This window comes from Rattus norvegicus, chromosome 4 (assembly GCF_036323735.1).
Source record: "Rattus norvegicus strain BN/NHsdMcwi chromosome 4, GRCr8, whole genome shotgun sequence".
Taxonomy (NCBI): domain Eukaryota; kingdom Metazoa; phylum Chordata; class Mammalia; order Rodentia; family Muridae; genus Rattus; species Rattus norvegicus.
This window is the reverse complement of record NC_086022.1, coordinates 179,113,375-179,130,807: the sequence shown is the minus strand read 5'-3', so window position 1 is coordinate 179,130,807 and position 17,433 is coordinate 179,113,375. Positions and strand designations below refer to the sequence as shown.

General features: G+C 43.8%; 1 protein-coding gene across 3 annotated transcripts in view; it reads left to right on the top strand.

The window, feature by feature from the left end:
- Sox5 (SRY-box transcription factor 5) overlaps window positions 1-17,433 on the top strand; it is a 955,415-nt gene that overhangs the window by 336,879 nt on the left and 601,103 nt on the right. For all 3 annotated transcript variants that reach the window (XM_017592402.3, XM_039106953.2, XM_063285440.1), the window contains one exon: window positions 17,152-17,217. The gene's annotated coding sequence lies outside the window, so the exon portion shown is untranslated. The remainder of the gene's footprint in view (window positions 1-17,151; window positions 17,218-17,433) is intronic.

Sequence of the window (17,433 nt, the reverse complement as noted above, 5' to 3'; positions counted from 1 at the left end):
CTCCCTGAAGTCAGAGTTCTCTGTTTTGGCAGCTGGTAAGAGGTTCCCTGTCTCTTCCTCTAGTACACTGGCATTGTATGAGGGCTGGCATGGCCACACGGCATTTATATGTGTTCTGGGGATCCAAATTCTCTTCCTTACGATTGCATGGAAAGTTGCTTTACCCACTGTCCTGAGTCCTATTACAGCTTTTTGTGAATTTTCTTGTCAAGAGAACGGGAGAGACGGACAGAAGTCAGTATCGTGGCTGCATAGTTTTGCTATTTCTTATTATTGTGTATTAATAATTAATTAATTAATTTGGGGTCAGGGTTTTATGGGGTCCCACTGGCCCCACATTCATCATGGAGGTGAGATGACATTGCGTTTTTGTTCCTTCCTCCGTGTCTTGAGTGGTTCCAGGTGTGGCCCACCGTGGTTGGTTTCTGCAGTGCTGGGATTGAAAGTGAGGCCTTGTGTGTATGAGCTAAGCACCACCCACTGAGGTACATGCCCAGCCCTTTTTCCGTGACTGTATTCTTCATGTTTCTATGAAACTCACCAGGAGGCCTCTGCCATTGTCAAGATGGGAGCTCTGTGTTGGGACATGGTGCATGATGGAGACCTGATCTAAAGGACCCAGGGGTCCCCGTATAAGGTGGCTTTGTCTCTGTTTGAACTCTGCTGCTCAAAGGGAAATACCTTGGCTATTATTTGTCCCCATTCTATTCTCTGCATCCCATTCCCTGCCCTTCTTCAGCAACCCTGCCTGTGTCCGGCTACCCTTTCCCAGGAGTAAACCCTAGATGTCTCCTACATTAACCCCTGCTTATAGCACGAGAGGGAGCCATGAGGTGCTCTCAATCCCCACCCCCAACCCGGACAGTCATAAATTAATTAAAGTAGACAGGAACCACCAACAAAAGAAAGTTCTCCGTTTTTCTCCCCTCCCCCTTCTCTTCCCTTTCTTTCTCTTTGCCCGGTAAATAGCCAGCTCCTTTGTTCCCGGGCTGTAACATTTCTTCTCTGTCCCATTGTCCTCATTGTTCTCCTGAACAGGAGGGGTCTGGGCTGGGAGCAGCAAGGTCTCCGCTAATGACGGGAAGTCTTTAAAGTTTGCACCGCATTTCATCTTCTCTGTGGGAGTTTTAGGACCGTACCCAGTGTTTGATCCCCACCGTGCAACTTTGTTTCTAGTTAATTAACAGATCCCCCATTACCCTTTCTCATTGAGAGGCGCATGGGAGGCCCATTGGGAGGTAATTCAAGGCCAATCTGAGTGATGGGGAGAATTAGTGAAGTCAGTTGTTTTAGGGCTAATGCTCAGGAAATAAAGATGTCCCATTTCAGAGGTCTCATTTGAAAATTTAGCTTATTTCTCTCTTCTGTTACCAAAGAACAGGTGCTGGGGGTGATTTTGCCCTGGGGCGGTATAAGGACCATTCAGAGGCAATTTATAACGGTCAGAAATCTAAATAAAAAGACGACGATATTAAAAAGTGTAGCAATGTTAACAAGGTTTTTTTCCCCCTTTCTTTTTATGGCTCACGGTCTCTTTCTGCCCAGCCTATTAGCCAGGTCACGACTGTCCACAGACAGTAACTTGTGCAGGGATTATGAGGCGGAATCGCATGGGTGTTCTGGGGGTGACTCATTTTACAGCCCAGGAGAAGTCAGACCTTGTTCCAAGGGTGTCAGGATGGTTCGAGAATAGCAAATCACAGGTCAGCCGTGGGATTCTGCCCCCACTCCAGGCCCTTTCCAGTGAATGTGGCAGAACAGTGCCACGAGTGTCGCAAGTTGGTGTACACGTGCCTGTATCTGAGCCCTTATGTTTTGTTGAGTGTGCTAGCCCGGGCCACAGGTAGCCCCGCTGACAAAGGTGTCTGTAGGGAGAATGCCTTGCTCAACTTCCTGTCCTTCTAGGCCCCCAGCCCTATGAGCAATGACCCCCTTTATCTAATGAATTAGGAGCTACTCCCGCCTTGCAATTCTCAGTTCGACACTTGGCACCGAGAACCAAAAGCAGGGCTATTTAGTGCAGCAGTAAATGGCCCGCCACATTAGCCCCCTGGCATGCTAGGCTATTAGGTTGTTTTACTGTTGTTAAAGTTACATTTGTTAGGCAGAGCTGCTGCCCCTCCATACAAACTGAGCAAAGCCTTACACCCAATGGAGACAGCACATGTGCGCAACATGAGCCAGGCACGACCTGAAGGGCCAGGCCTCCTGGCTTCACCTCACATGGGCAACGCTGTCCAGATGCACAGGCAAGAACCTGGAGGACTCTGACTCTACAAAGAGTGGGCAGAGGTGGGGAGGTCCCTGGACAGACCATATCTCTGCTGTGCTGTGACTAAGCTAATTACACGGGCTTGATTTAGCACTTTAAAGCAGTTCATAAGTGAACCACTAATTGTCAGAGTGCCATGGAGTAAGGAAGGGCCAGAGTGAAGGCTGATATGGCCAGTACCAAGGAAGACACACACTGCAGCTAGAACAGAAGGCTGAGACATGGGAAGAGTGTCCCCAAATGGAAGGAGAAATAACTATGGTTGTCGTGTGTGTGTGTGTGTGTGTGTGTGTGTGTGTGTGTGTGTGTGTGTGTGTGTGTGTGTGTGGTGTAAGAACGAGAGAGAGAGACAGAGAGAGAGACAGAGACAGAGACAGAGAGCACAGTAGACAGACAGTCAGACAGAGAGACACACATACACAGAGTGTTTCTGCAAAGCTAGGGACATGCCAGCCAGCGGTATCTAGCTCCATGCAGCCAGCTTGTGGGTTGACTTGGCATTTGGTAACTTGGGAGCGGCTGCCAGTGTGTGTGTGGTGGGGAAAGAGGGAATAGACAACAAGAAAAACACATAGAGCTTAAAAAAAGATGTAAAATGATTCACTCCGTGCCATATGGACAAAAATGTTGTCACAAAAATAAGGCCAAAAAATAGTGCCAGGTTAGACTTTTAGTTCAAAAACATATGTATAACCATCCCATGAACATGAATTTTAATTAGTATTTTGATAGAGAGAAACCAGATATTTTTTTAACCTGCTCTGTTCTTGTTTTCTGTTCCTCTCCCAGTTTTAGCCTCCATTAAACATTCATATACTGTATGTTTTGTGTCTGCATGAAGAAAAATGCCTTATCCCGGGACTGGTGGGAATGCAAACATCTTAGTTTTCTGTGGCATACAAAATATCTTCCCGGTGGAGCAAGCAAGTACAGGCTCATCACGGAGAAACCGAGCTCTCTCTCGGAGACCCAGGCACACTAGGGAGGAAGGGAGCCATATGCCTCGCTTTTTGTCAGCAGAGGCAGCTGGACCCATTCCGTTCCCCATGTCCACCTTTCACACCGCACACGTCTTGTCTCTCTGGGGTGCCTGTGCAAGAAGGGCTGCATTTCACGCATATATGTGTGTACATACACATGTATATATGGCATGTGCATATAATGTATATGTGTATGGATTATTATTAAGCATACAGAACAGTTCAGGGAGAGAATGGGCCAAAACCACACCACGGTAGTTCTATTTGGTAATAGATCATGTAGTTTAATAATAAACCAATCTAATATATTCCCATATTTGCTTATTAGCTGTGGTCTACATACTTTTACCCATGCATATATGCATATGTGTGTGGGTGCTTGCACATTTGTGCACATATGTTTAGGGGCTGGAGATCAATGCTGGTGTCTTCCTCTATTGCTCTCTACCTTCTTTTGAGAGCTTGTCTCTCACTGCAGCGACCTGCATGCCCCTGTCCCACTAGACTGTCAAGGCTCGGGATTCCCATCCTTGCGTGCACCAGGTTATGGGTGCAGGCTGCCACTCCTGGCTTTTCCGTAAGATCTGGAAGGAGGATTCAATCTCAGGTCCCCAGGCTCCTGCTGCCAACCCGTTCCCCTCAGAGTCATTTCCTCATCTCTGAGCTTCTTTTGTTTCCACAAAGCATTGGTAATGATTGCAAGTTCTGTGATAAGCCATTCTCCCTTAGCCAAAGTCACCCGGCTTCAGTGGGTACTTCCTCAATCCCTGGAGTGAGACAATACAAAACGTGTATGTGTGTGTTGTGTATGGTCTGGCGTGTGTGTGTGTGTGTGTGTGTGTGTGTGTGTGTGTGTTTGTGTGTATGTGTGTGTGTGTGGTGTGTTTGCATTGTGTGTGGTGTGTATGTATATGATGTGTATATAGTGTGTGTATGTGAGTGAGCTATATGTAGTTTGTTTTGTGTGTGTGTTGTGTGTGTATGTATGTGTGTATGTCTGTGTGTGTTATGTGTGTTTATGTGGTGTGTGTGTATGATGTGTATATAGTATGTGTGTATGTGTGTGTGGTGTGTGTATGTATATGTGTGTATGGTGTGTATGTATGTGCATGTGTGGTATGTGTGATGATGTATATGTCATATGAGTAGTATGTGTAATATATATGTGGTGTATGTGGTGTGTATGTATGTATAGTATGTATATATGTATGTGTGTGTATGTGTAATGTGTGTATGTATGTGTGTATGATATATGTGGTATGTATGTATGGGTTGTATATGTGTGTGTAGTATGTGTGTGGTATGTGTGCACGTGTGTGAAAGTAGTATGTGTATATGTGTAGTGTGTGATTGTGTGTATTAAGAAGGTTGTTTGACAAGGAAGCAAGGTACATTCAGACTATCCCCTCAAAAGGAATATTGGCGAATCAGATATTTGTATTGTGAATTATATAATTTAATAGTAATTCTGTTTAATTTATTTAAAGTATGTTATCAATAAATTATTAATAATGTTATTAAGTTAAAAATAAGAATAATTATCACTTAGCATTAAAACCCAAACCCGATATGGTGTTCTATCCTGTAATCCTAGGAATTGGAAGGTACAGGTAGGAAAATCAGAATTTCAAAGTCATGCTCAGTACACAGTGACTTCCCTGACAGCTGGGGCTGTGTAAGACCCTCGCAGACAGACAGGCTCCCTAAAGGAAATGGGGTAGGACAAGTCAGGCAGATCTTGGTACAAGCTCTAGGTCGTTTCATATTCTCTGCTGGAATCCCCAAGCCTTGCAGGGGGGGAATTACGTTTATTTCAGATGAACTCAAAGGTGAGTTGAAAATCTGCAACTGTCTTATGAAAGGTGAAGTTCACCTCCAGGTTGGGAGTTCAAAGATGCCTCGATGTTGTATTTTGGCAGATAGTACTATGGTCTCAGCTCCCTCTTCCCTGGGGAGCCTATGATCTCTTCCCTGGACAGGTTCTGTCTGGAGGCATTTGTTGAATTTGACCTCTTGATACTGATGGCACGAAGGACTTGCTGTTGTCTTGTGCTTTGCTCTCAAAGGAGTTTGCACGATTCCTATAAAGACCGTGCAATGGTTTGGCTCTGGAGCATCCCCCAGTTGCCCACACATCAAAAATGCATCCCCAGGGTAGTGTTAATAGAAGATGTAAGAAAATCTGAGTGGTGAGGCTGAGGGTTGGGTTCAGGAACAGTGAAGGTGTGTACTCAAAATCTATCAGGGACCCCGATCTCATGCTCCCTTTCCATCACCAGTGATCTCAAAATGAATACGTTCCCCACATTCTTTCCCACATCATAGCTCCTGAGCAATGGACCAGCTAGTCCTGGCTGAAACCTGCAAAACCTTTCATCTTCATAAGCTGGTTATCTCAGGCATCCCTTTGACCATAGAAGGCAATATGTTACTGGACATACAGTCACCTCAAGGTGCCAACCAGAGTAAATAAAGTGTTCATTACTTAAAAACTGTAGGTAAGATAGTCTTGGATTTACATACAGGATGCTCATTTCAGCAGAGAGAAAGCATCATCATCATCATCATCACCTTCTGACTTTCAGGGCTCTCACTCTTGCTTAGGTCTGTGTATGCTGGAGTGCTCACCAGGCTGTCATGGCATGTTCCAGTAGATATCTCTCTCCACTCATTGATCCCTCCATCCCTCCATCTACCTATTACCTGTCACCTCTCCTTTCCTCTCTCCTGTCCTACATCCTTCAATCCACTCATCCACCCATGTCTTAACCCACCTATATCCACCTGTCTTTCCATCCATACACATATCCATATGTTCACCCACCTACACATACTAACACTCATACATACATACATTCATACAAACATTCATACATTCAGAAATGCATTCATACATACATTCATATATTCAGAAATGCATTCATACATACATACATTAGTACACATATACATTCATATATACATTTATACATTCATGCATTCATACATACATACATTCATAATACCTTCATACATATACGCATATATACATAGTACATACATTCATACACACGTACATTCATACATATATACATACATTCATATATACATTCAAACACACATAGACTCATATAGAATACATTTATATTTACATTCATACATATATATTCATATACATTATACATAATATATTCATATATACATTCACACATGCATACAAATATTCATTCATGCATACATACATTCATACATGATACATACATATACTCATACATACATATATAATACATACATACATATATACATACATACATCTCTACCCTCATATGAGTTCTACAACTGAGGAAAGTTGAATGATGTTTCCTTACTGCAAAGGTATTTGTGTGTGGGTTATGGTTTTGGAAGTGCCAGTAGATTACAGTTAATTTAGGGTTTCAGAAGCATCTTGCAAAATGAAGAGGGCTGGAGAGATGGCTAAGCAGTTAAGAGCCCTGACTACTCCTCCAGGGGTCCTGAGTTCAAATCCCAGCAACCACGTGGTGGCTCACAACCATCTGTTAAGGGATCTGATGCCCTCTTCTGGTGTGTCTGAAGACAATGACAGTATACTTACATATAAAATATATAAATCTTGAAAAAAAAAGAGAAACGGAGGAAAGTCTCAAAACACACTTCCCTCTAACTGCTCTGTGTATATGGGCCATGTTTAAGACTCAGAACTCAAGGGGACTCATTGAAGTGAGGATAGACATCCCGGCCTCCCCGGCCTGCCCTGCTCTCCCAGCAGTGACACTGACACAGAACACAGGAGCTCACACAGGCCTTGGCACCCTCTCTCGCACTGACACTTTGGTGAAAATCATGGGGTGATCTTTGGAAATACTCTGGCAGGGTTGGGTTGTCATTCAGTGGTCTAGTAGCTTTGAGTGCATAAGAGCCTTGGTCTGATTCTTAGTCACCCTGAAGTGTAAATAATCATGAAAGAAATGTATGTAGTTTTTAAATATGGCATTAGCTGCAATTACAAACTATTAGAAATAACCTAAGTCCTCGTATGTAAGACACTTGTTGGATACATTAAAATACGTTCTTATAGTAAAATATGTGATAGTACAACGAATGAGGCCGTTCTCTATGTATGATTTGTAGATGTTTTCAAGGTCCAGGGATGGGTCTGGATTAAAAAAAAAGTATCCAGAGAGTTAACAGAATGCTATTGTTTCCATCACAAAGGCTAACAAACAAAAGTAATTACATACAATTGATAATTTAAAGACATAAATACAGGAAAGATAGGTGTGAGCATGGGAAATTAATTAACCATGACTAGTACGTAAGTGGGTGAAAACAGCATGGAACGGAAGCAAACGGCATGGCCTTCATTTGCAGCTCTAATTTTTGAACCTCGTGTGTACTTTATGTCTTTCGAAGGTCAAATTTAATCAACAGAGATGAGACAGTATCTGATTGTAAGATGGATGGATAGACAGATGGCTGTCTTTGTGGCTGGAGGTTGGGACCATTGCTTTACCCAACACTGAAAGGGAGGGAGGGAGAGAGAGCCTGAAGGAAGTGGTAAAGTGAATAAATAGTGTTGTTGGTGGCCTACCTTATTCCTTAAAGCATGTTTGCGTGAATTCCCAGAAATGCTGGGGTTTCCTCCCTCGTCTTATTAGAACCCTAGAAAGGATAGGAGATTGGACAGAGATGGCTCTTCCTGACTTAAGGCATCAGACCGGAGTCCCTGGTGTGATGACTTAGATATTCTGCTCAAAGGAGAAGGCGGTGTCTGCACAAAATGTTTGCCTGCACCTGACTCACAGCCATGAAGACGACACAGTGTAGGTGGTGTCACTTGCTTTCTAGTAAGCCACATCACTTCACTCTTCTAATTTTTATTTACTATACGAAAAAAGTCAATACTCTCCCTTCTACCTCTGCGCAGCTCAAGCTCCTGAGGGAGAAACCAGCTTCGAAGTTACCCCTTTAAAGGCAAAACGTGTAACAATCACTAAAATTATTTTACTGACGAAATGCTACCACGGAAAAGGTGGTGGGGGGGAACATGAAACTTGGCTGATTTAATGATTTATCAGGGAGTTTTCCAATGGCCCATAGTTATTAAAGAAGGTATCTAAGCTTTCTCTTCTCTCCTGATTGGCCAATGGGCCAGCTCCTAGACACTATGTATAAAATAAAGATGTACTGATGTCTGCCATTTACACGTTAGCCAGCATTGCAGCCTCCTTACGTGACAGGAATTGGCTTGCTTTGGTGGTATACATGTAGCTCTGAGGTATCTCTAGAGTCATACTTTCACTCTTGGTCTTAAGTAAGAGAAGGGAGGAGTCATCCTGAGGCTGACACTCCCTCTGTAGAGAATGTGTGTTTGATTTCACCCCAAGTACTAGAACCTACAGCGTGTCTAAAGTGGGAGTGCTTATTTTTATCCAAGGATGCTCTGATTAAACAGGCAAGACTTCAAAGCATTTCAGGAAGGGCAAGCCATGCTACCTGAGAGAGCAGATGCTAGGAGAGTAGAGGGAGCTGGAGGAGTGCAGACTCCCGTGTGTTTCAGATGGGAATAAAGAGTTTCTGAGGCCTCTGTTTCCAGGTCAGTCAGTGCTCTCAGCGTTGAAGCTGATTGTCGACCACTTGCCCTCAAGTCCCGACCCCAGGAAAATAGCAAGAATAAAGCAGAAACAAATGTTTCTTATACCAAAAGCTATGGAATATGAGAGCTCCCATTCACAGTGGGCAAGGTCTACGATCTTAAGTTGGGGATGCATAGACTCTGTTGTCTCCAGAGAATACTGGAATAAATTTTGCCAGATGGGATTCTGGCATGGATGTGTATGTCACACCTCTGTATACTTGTGGGTGCACACGCACAACCCCCCCCACAATGCACACACACACAGAAAACCCCCAACTCCCCACGCATACACACACATGCACACACACGCACACACCCCTTCATACACATATAGGCATACCCCCCTCCTACATGAGTGCGCGTGTACACACAGACACACATGCATACACACACATGCACACACACTCACACACACATACATGCATACACACATGCACACACATGCGCACATGTACATGCACACCCCACACTCATACACACATGCACACACATGCACATGCGCACATACACATCCCACACGCATACACACACATACATGCACACACACATGCACACACATGCACACACATGCACACACACACACCCACCCCTTCATACACATATAGGCATACCCCTCCTACATGAGTGCACGTGTACACACAGACACACATGCATGCACACACATGCACACACACTCACACACACATGCACATGCACATACACATGCACACCCCACACGCATACACACACATGCACACATGCACACACACATGCACACATGCGCACACACATGCACACACACACACACACACACTATTCTTCCTCCTTTGCCATCTTATTTACATGTCATCTCCTAGAGTAAGTTCCCATCATTTGAATTTTTTAAAAATATATTTCAATATTACTTAAGCAAAGATGGGGAACGATGTGAATGGCTTTAAGAAATGTCATTACCATTCAAATACTCTGTGGATAAATTATATTTTAAAGGTGGGGGGGGTGCCCTGAAACATTCCAAATGGAGGCCTCTCTCTAAGTAATCAAAATTGCTTTGCTTGTTCAGAGCGGCATTAAAAGCCCTGTCTGCTAATTGAGTGAAGGCAGGGCCGAAGCAGCCCTGTCCCCTCATTAGATGATCTTGCAGGCATGGCTTGTCATCCTGGGTTACCAGGCTCAATCTAACAGTACCGCTGGCTCAAATGAATGGTAATTCATTATGACAGACTATGTCCTTCCAGCGTGGCAACAATGGGGAGTCAGTGGACCATCTGTCTACTCCTGCTCTGTCTTGATCCTGCTCCTTCCTGCCTGCCACAGTGCAAGCAACCACCTTTGCATAAACCTGTGCTCCTTGGGTAACTGAAGATTCTGCTGAGAGATAAGAGCCAGGCTTCCTGAAGAGGCTCTAGGACAATAGACTAGGGAGTTGCTGTGGAAAACCATGCACTTCCTAAGGGAAGCACAGTGCACTTGTGTACAAGCATGAGCGTGTGCGTGTGTGCGTGTGTGCGTGCATATGTGTGCATGTGCGTGCATGTGTGTGCACATGCGTGTGCGAGTGTGTGTGCATGTGTGCGCATGCATATGTGTGCATGTGCGTGTGTGCATGTGTGTGCGTGCATATGTGTGCGTGTGCATGTGTGTGCATGAGCATGTATGTGTGTGTGCATGTCTGTGTGCATGCATATGTGTACATGTGCGTGTGTGTATGTGTGTGCATGCATATGTGTGCATGTCCATGTGTGTGCATGAGCATGTATGTGTGTGCGTGTGTGTGCATGCATGTGTGTGTTTGTGCGTGCATGTGTGTGCACATACGTGTGCGCATGTGTGTGTGTGTGCATGTGTATGTGTGGGTACACACACATGTGTTATGGATTCCTAACCCCATGTGGCAAGCATTGGGAGGTTGAATGAACCTTCTCTCTGGCCATCCTTTCCCACCATAGGACCAGGCAGACTGAGTGATTCAAAATGTCCTAGCAGCGAAGTGGTAGGACAGCCCCCTTGGCAAATCTAATTTGCATGTTTCATGGGCTTATTGTATTGACTCAGATCTTTTTCCTGTTTGGGGAAGGATGGCTCAGCTCATGGCTCGGCTCTACCAAGCAAAGCGTGTCAGGATAAGTCTCTGACAGGGCTTTCCCTACGTGTCTGTAGATCACCCACAGGGGTGAAAGGTGGAGACTCTACAGGGTGCTGCTCCTTCCTGGGAACTAAGTCCTGGACTGCAGTGTCAGACACGGTTTCCCACACCCGAGTGTGAACTCACGGTGGGACATCTACTTTAAGCAGCTGGGCCATGTGTGATTTCCACAAAGCTAAAAGCCTGGCTTCCTCACACACCTTTTTTTTTTCTTTGACATTTCACAGATTTGTACCTTTAGGTTACATTTAAAGAAATAGGCCCATCTTTCTCAAGATACTCTGATTGAGAAGAAAGGCTATCAGTGATTAGTCACCAATATCCATCCATCTATCCATCCCAACATCCATCCATCCATCCATCCATCCATCTATTGGTGGGGTCTCTTTGGGGTTTGACTCTGTTAGCACCATTCCTTCTGTCCAAAATTTCCATTCAGAATGCAAAACCATCACTCTATTCTACCACGTTTTTGATTAAATACAAGCTATCCGCCTTTCCATAGTACCTGCTAATGGGTGTCCACTGAGCTCCTGCACAAATACGTTCTCCCACATCTGTCTTCACAGTAAATATCTTAGCTCCAACACCCCTGAGACATCCATTGCTAACTCTCTCCTGAAAAGCAAAATCAAGCAAACAGTGTGTGTGTGTGTGTGTGTGTGTGTGTGTGTGTGTGTGTGTGTGTGATGCACACAGTGCTGTATGTATATGTATGATGAATTTAGTGCTTCACATATGCCTCTGTCATGGGCTTAGCACAGTGTATATGTGAGAGTGATAAACTTGGTATGTGTTTATGTATACATGACTAAGTGTGTATATGTGTGTACCTTGAACTTAGCGCTGGGTGTACGTGCATTCTTTGAAGTTAGTGCTGCTTCCGTGACTCGGGAGAACTGCCGTGCGTGTTCTTACCATAGTCATGGGAATAAACGGAAGCAGGTTAAGTTGTTGAGGACTCTGGGATTGCTACTGGAAGCATGTGGGCTCTGTGGAAAGAGGCTAAGTAATATGCATGTCCCTGATGCTAAGGGCTAAGGGGATAAGACACAGGGCTTCCTGCTCTGTTCAAAGCTCACAGTGGCTTCTGCTTTTTCTAAGAATAAAAATCTGTCCTTGCTGTAGCAAAGCAGGCATTGGGACCCCAGAGTATCCAACCTTTGTATATGGCTGAACATAGTTGATCTACAAAGTTCACAGTCAAGAACTACAAATGCTACTTCCAAAAAAACAGAGGGCTCTCCTAAGGTTTTAAATATCCCAGGCCCCACTCATCAGATATCGTTTCCTGCGCCATCCCAGAAAATGGGAAAGGTCAGGCTGCTCGGTTCCTTAGCTGAACATGCTGTGCTGGTCTGCCTCAGCGTTCTCTGCTTACAGCAGAGGCTTGAATGGCCTCCAGCCTCTGTCTTGCCGATGTCCTTCTTACAGTTGTACCCTGTTGATTTGGATTCTTGTCTGCACACTCCCATCAGGAGACAGAAAGCTTCCTGGGGGAATTTTAGTGTTTCGTTTTCTGCTCTGATCAGTAACTGAGAGCAGAGGTTCAGAAAGCAGTTTCTAAATGAACGAAATCTAGACCTGTAACCGCTTTCACCAGTGCTGTGCTAAAGACCCAGACAGGTAGGGGATGGAAAGACAGACCACTGGTTGAGAATGCTTGCAGCTCCTGCTGAGGACTTGGATTCAGTTCCCAGCTTACATAGCATGTTGGACAGCTCACAGCTGCCTGGATCTCCAGATTCAGGGAGACCTGACGGCCTCTCCTGGCCCCCACAGATGCCTGCAGACACACGCATAACCAAGCTAAAAATAAAACATACCTTTTAATACAAGGAACTAGTATATTTGTCAAGAGACTGTCAAAACGAGAAGTTTGCTTGTTCTCTCAGATGAGCATCCTCATTCAGTTTATGAACTTGTTGATTTCCAACTTTAAATCGAGCTCTATAGTGGCAAAACAGGCAAAACCACAAAGCAAGCTCGTTTTACAAGCCTCTAGAGTTTTTTTTTTTTTTTTCGGAGCTGGGGACCGAACCCAGGGTCTTGAGCTTGCTAGGCAAGCGCTCTACCACTGAGCCAAATCCCCAACAGCAAGCTCGTTTTAGAGGTGGGAAGTTTTGGATAAGAAATCACAGGAAGTGGGGAGCCAGTAGCAAGGAGGTGGGAATGGGAGGAGCGAGGCCTCCGGTTTGCTTTACTTTTTTTTACTTTAATATGATAACTCACGTCCACTTTGAATCATTACATCACTCAATACCTCAGCAAATACTAGGAAGCAGTGTTGCCGCAGCTGCCCACCAGCTCCACTGGAACGAAGATGGGTTGTCCTGTCAGGTCTCCGGTTCACGGGAGAGCTCTGCCCTGCTACCTCTAACTACAGGCGCCCAAGGACAGCTCGGGGTTCTCAGCTCTTGGCGTTTCCTGTGACGTCTACTTCGTTCGGAGCTTTTGACAAGCAAAGACTCAATGCTGAAAAATTGTCCAACACGTAGTAAGGCACAGCTAGGGCTCGAGAATGCTTTTGACTGCTGTGTAGGGCTTAGATCTAAAAGGGATGAACGGGTGCCAGAGTGTGTGCTGTGTAGGAGAAAGGGTTGTAAGAGCATGAGACGCCACGCAGGTCGCTTTAGAATATGTGCCGTATTTAAATAGCGCATGATTTACATATAAGGTCTGTGACCTCGCTGAATAGCCTTTTGTTACTAGGACAGTGACAGGAGTGCCGAGATAGTTTAGATTAGCACAAGGAAATCCTAGAGTTGATATTGTGGTATGTCATCGCTTACCCTTTGACCCCTGTCTACACTGCACATGCACGCCTGTGTGTGGGTTGGTTATGAGGCACAGAGACAGAGCGTCTGCCTGGTAGCCCACACTGATATTTTTAGAACATTAATGTTTTGTAATAAAATTACTGTAAAGAACTTTGAGGCCGCGAGTCCTGTGATTTTGTACTTGAAGATGGTGCCTTACAAAGCACTGCCATTTTTCTTGGACAAATGATCTCTTTCTCCCTTTCCTCCTCCTCCTCCTTCTCCTCCTCCTCTTCCTCCTCCTTCTCCTCCTCTTCCACCTCCTTCTCCTTCTTCCTCTCTCTCTCTCTCTCTCTCTCTCTCTCTCTCTCTCTCCAAGACACATTGTTAGATATTTAGACACATCCCCCTTCCATATTATCAATAACTTTGAAGTAATAGACATCCCACACATATATCTCAGAATGAGATCATACGTGAATGTCTATAACGTTGCTACTATCCATGCCCAGGATACTTCTTCTTCTTCTTAAACACATTTATGACTTCTACCAGGTATCTTATCATCCCCTTCCAACTTGTGAAATATCAACCAAAACTCATTCTACTTTGAGGCAATCTGTAATGGAGTATTTCTGTCTGTTTGGTAACCTACTCTTATCAGTCCTGGGAAATGCAAGCATTTGCCTTGAGATCACTTGGAGAGCAAGCTGAGGCCTCACTCAGAAGGAAAAATTGCCAAGGGGAGAATTTTTCTCTGTGCAGAGTTTAATCTAGGAACAGTTGTACACATCACCCCTACCCTAAATGTTTTTCTAACTCTTTTTAGGTCTGTTTTTAGGTATGCTGGGATATGTTGCATTTTTTATAAAAAAAATAGGATCGTTTTTTGTCAATTTGTACGAAAGAGTTGGAGTTTTTGGTATTTTTTTAAGTCGAATCTATAGATAAATTGGTGGAAATTTTCTTTTTAAGAGTATTGTTTGCTGGGGCTGGGGACTTAGCTCAGTGGTAGAGCGCTTACCTAGGAAGCGCAAGGCCCTGGGTTCGGTCCCCAGCTCCGAAAAAAAAAGAACCAAAAAAAAAAAAAGAGTATTGTTTGCTTATGCGTGTATATGGGATGTCTTTCCAGCCTTTTAGTTTAAGTTTGTTTAATATGTTTTCAGTTTGTAACATACAAATCATTTCCCAGTATTAAATTTATACCCATGACGTTCTCTCCTCTGCTTTTATACGTGGAATTATTTTCTTCAGTTTTATTTCCAGAATTATTTAGAGCTGGTATATGAATATATGTTCCTTTCCTACAGAAGGTCAAGTAGCCTCACTTCATACACATCAGTCACTTATCACGTCGGCCTTGTGATAATTTAGTGACTTGAGATTTTCTAAATAAAACATTGTTTACAAAAAAGGGGACAGTTTAACTTCTTCCTTCCCATCTTGAAGCTTCTTCTTTCTTCTTTCCTTGGGTTGCCGAGTGTCACCTCTAATCCTGTGTCACGGGACCATGGTGTGATCAGATTTCTTTGTCTCAGTCCCAAACTTAGGGGAGGCACATAGTTCACATGGTTCACTGTTGAATACTGTGCACACACACGCACGCACACACACACACACACACATGCATATATGCGTGTGTGTGCATACAGACATATATACAATATATACATACATGTATACACATACACACAAAAACACACACATATATGAGTGTGTTTGTCCAAAAAGGGTGCTCTCACAATCTATCAGAATGACTGTATAACAATGTTGTTTACTTTATTGGAATGTTACTTCTTATATTATTTGATGTTTAGACAGCAGAATAAGTTTTCCTCCCTGGAGTCAACACCGCAGGATTATGATATATAATTATTCTTTGGAGTCAAGGTATTTTGGAATAATTTTAGAAATTCAGGAATCCCTTTGAACCACTTACTTTTTCTGAAATATGAAGATTAACAAAATCAATAATGAAAGGCATAAGTGATCTGCCCTCTCTTCATACCTGAACTTGATACATCAGGAGCAATGTTCTAGCCCTGAACAAAAGTATTACTTTACATATTATTTTTAAATTTCTTCCCAGCGCTTGGGAGGCAGAGGCAGGCAGATGTCTGAGTTCGAGGCCAGCCTGATCTACAGAGTGAGTTCCAGGACAACCAAGGATACACAGAGAATCCCTGTCTCAAAAAAATTAAAACTCGTTTTCTTTAACATTTCTGAAGACATAATCTTCCTGGTGTGATGAATTCTCAATGGGAAAACTGTGAACAACTTTACCTTGTTTAATTTAATGTCTATACTATCAAAAGTGTTTAAACACTAGGATTGGTCACTTGGGGGTGGCTAGGCTTAAAACACCCAGGGGAACTGTCACTTAATGTGACACCACAGTAATTATCTCTCACAATAATATGACACCATGGTAATATTTCCTCCAAAATATATCTTGCATCTTTAGCTTCATGATAGGTTTAGAAGACTCATGGGGATGGGTAGTATGACTTAATACGAATTGGGTGTTTCTGCTTTCCTTAAGCTCTCTCTCACTTCTTAGCCTAGACATTCTTTCTTGTACTTCCTGTCCTGGAGTGGCCAGAGCTGAGCTGTACCATGTGCTAGTAAACACTTACTTATTAAGTGTGAGTGCCTAGCAGGATGACTTACCCAGAGTTCTGTGGCAATGAGAATATTTATAGCATACCTCAAGTTAACGATGACAGCCTGTAACATGATCATACTTACTCATTGCAATAAGACCAAGCCCAGGAGCCCCACAAGACACACAAACACGTATGCATATATATGCACATGTATGCCTATATGTGTACATGTCTGCATGTATGTGGACATGTATGCATGTATGTGGACATGTATGCATGTGTGTGCACATGTGTGCATGTGTGTGCACAGGTATGCAGGTATGTGCACATGTGCATGTGTGTGCATGTATGCATGTATGTGCACATGTGTGCATGTATGTGCACATATGTGCATGTATGTGCATATACACATGTGCCCATGAGGCTCAGATCATACCGTGAAGTACAGTGACTTAAGTGTCACATTTCTAAGATAGCTAATTGCCAGTTTACACTTCCAGCATGGCTATCTTTTGAAATGTTACCTGCAAAGGGTTCTGTGGTTATTTCTTATGGATTATCCATTACCAGTCACTAAATGGCCACAGTTCAATGATTCCATCACTGGCTATCACTTGGGTCTAGAGGAAAAATAAGACTCCCGAAAATTTGTTCTAAAATGTCGTCATAGAGATGTTGCTCGACTGACTTCGTAGTGTCTGAAGTCTCAGGGCTGAAGTGTTTGAAACTGCTCTCAGATTAACCCACTCTTGCTGTTTCTTTTCTGTTTTTCAGTGTTACCAGAACAGAGAGCGCCGAGGATATCCGGAAGTAGGAGAGACTGACCCGGAGGCTCCCCAGGTCAGGCCAGACATTACTCTTATTGGTCATTATTTTCTGTCAGTAGTTCCGCTCTCAACCGTCTTGATGCTTGTTTCTTGTGAGTGCTAAGCTGGCATTCTTTCACAGTTTCTGGTCATAGCCCCCTCTCATGTGTCTGAAGCCCAGCATTTGGTCAGCTGATTCGTAGGGTTTGAATGTGAAAAGGCAAGTTAAAGAAGCTTTAGTGAATGGAAT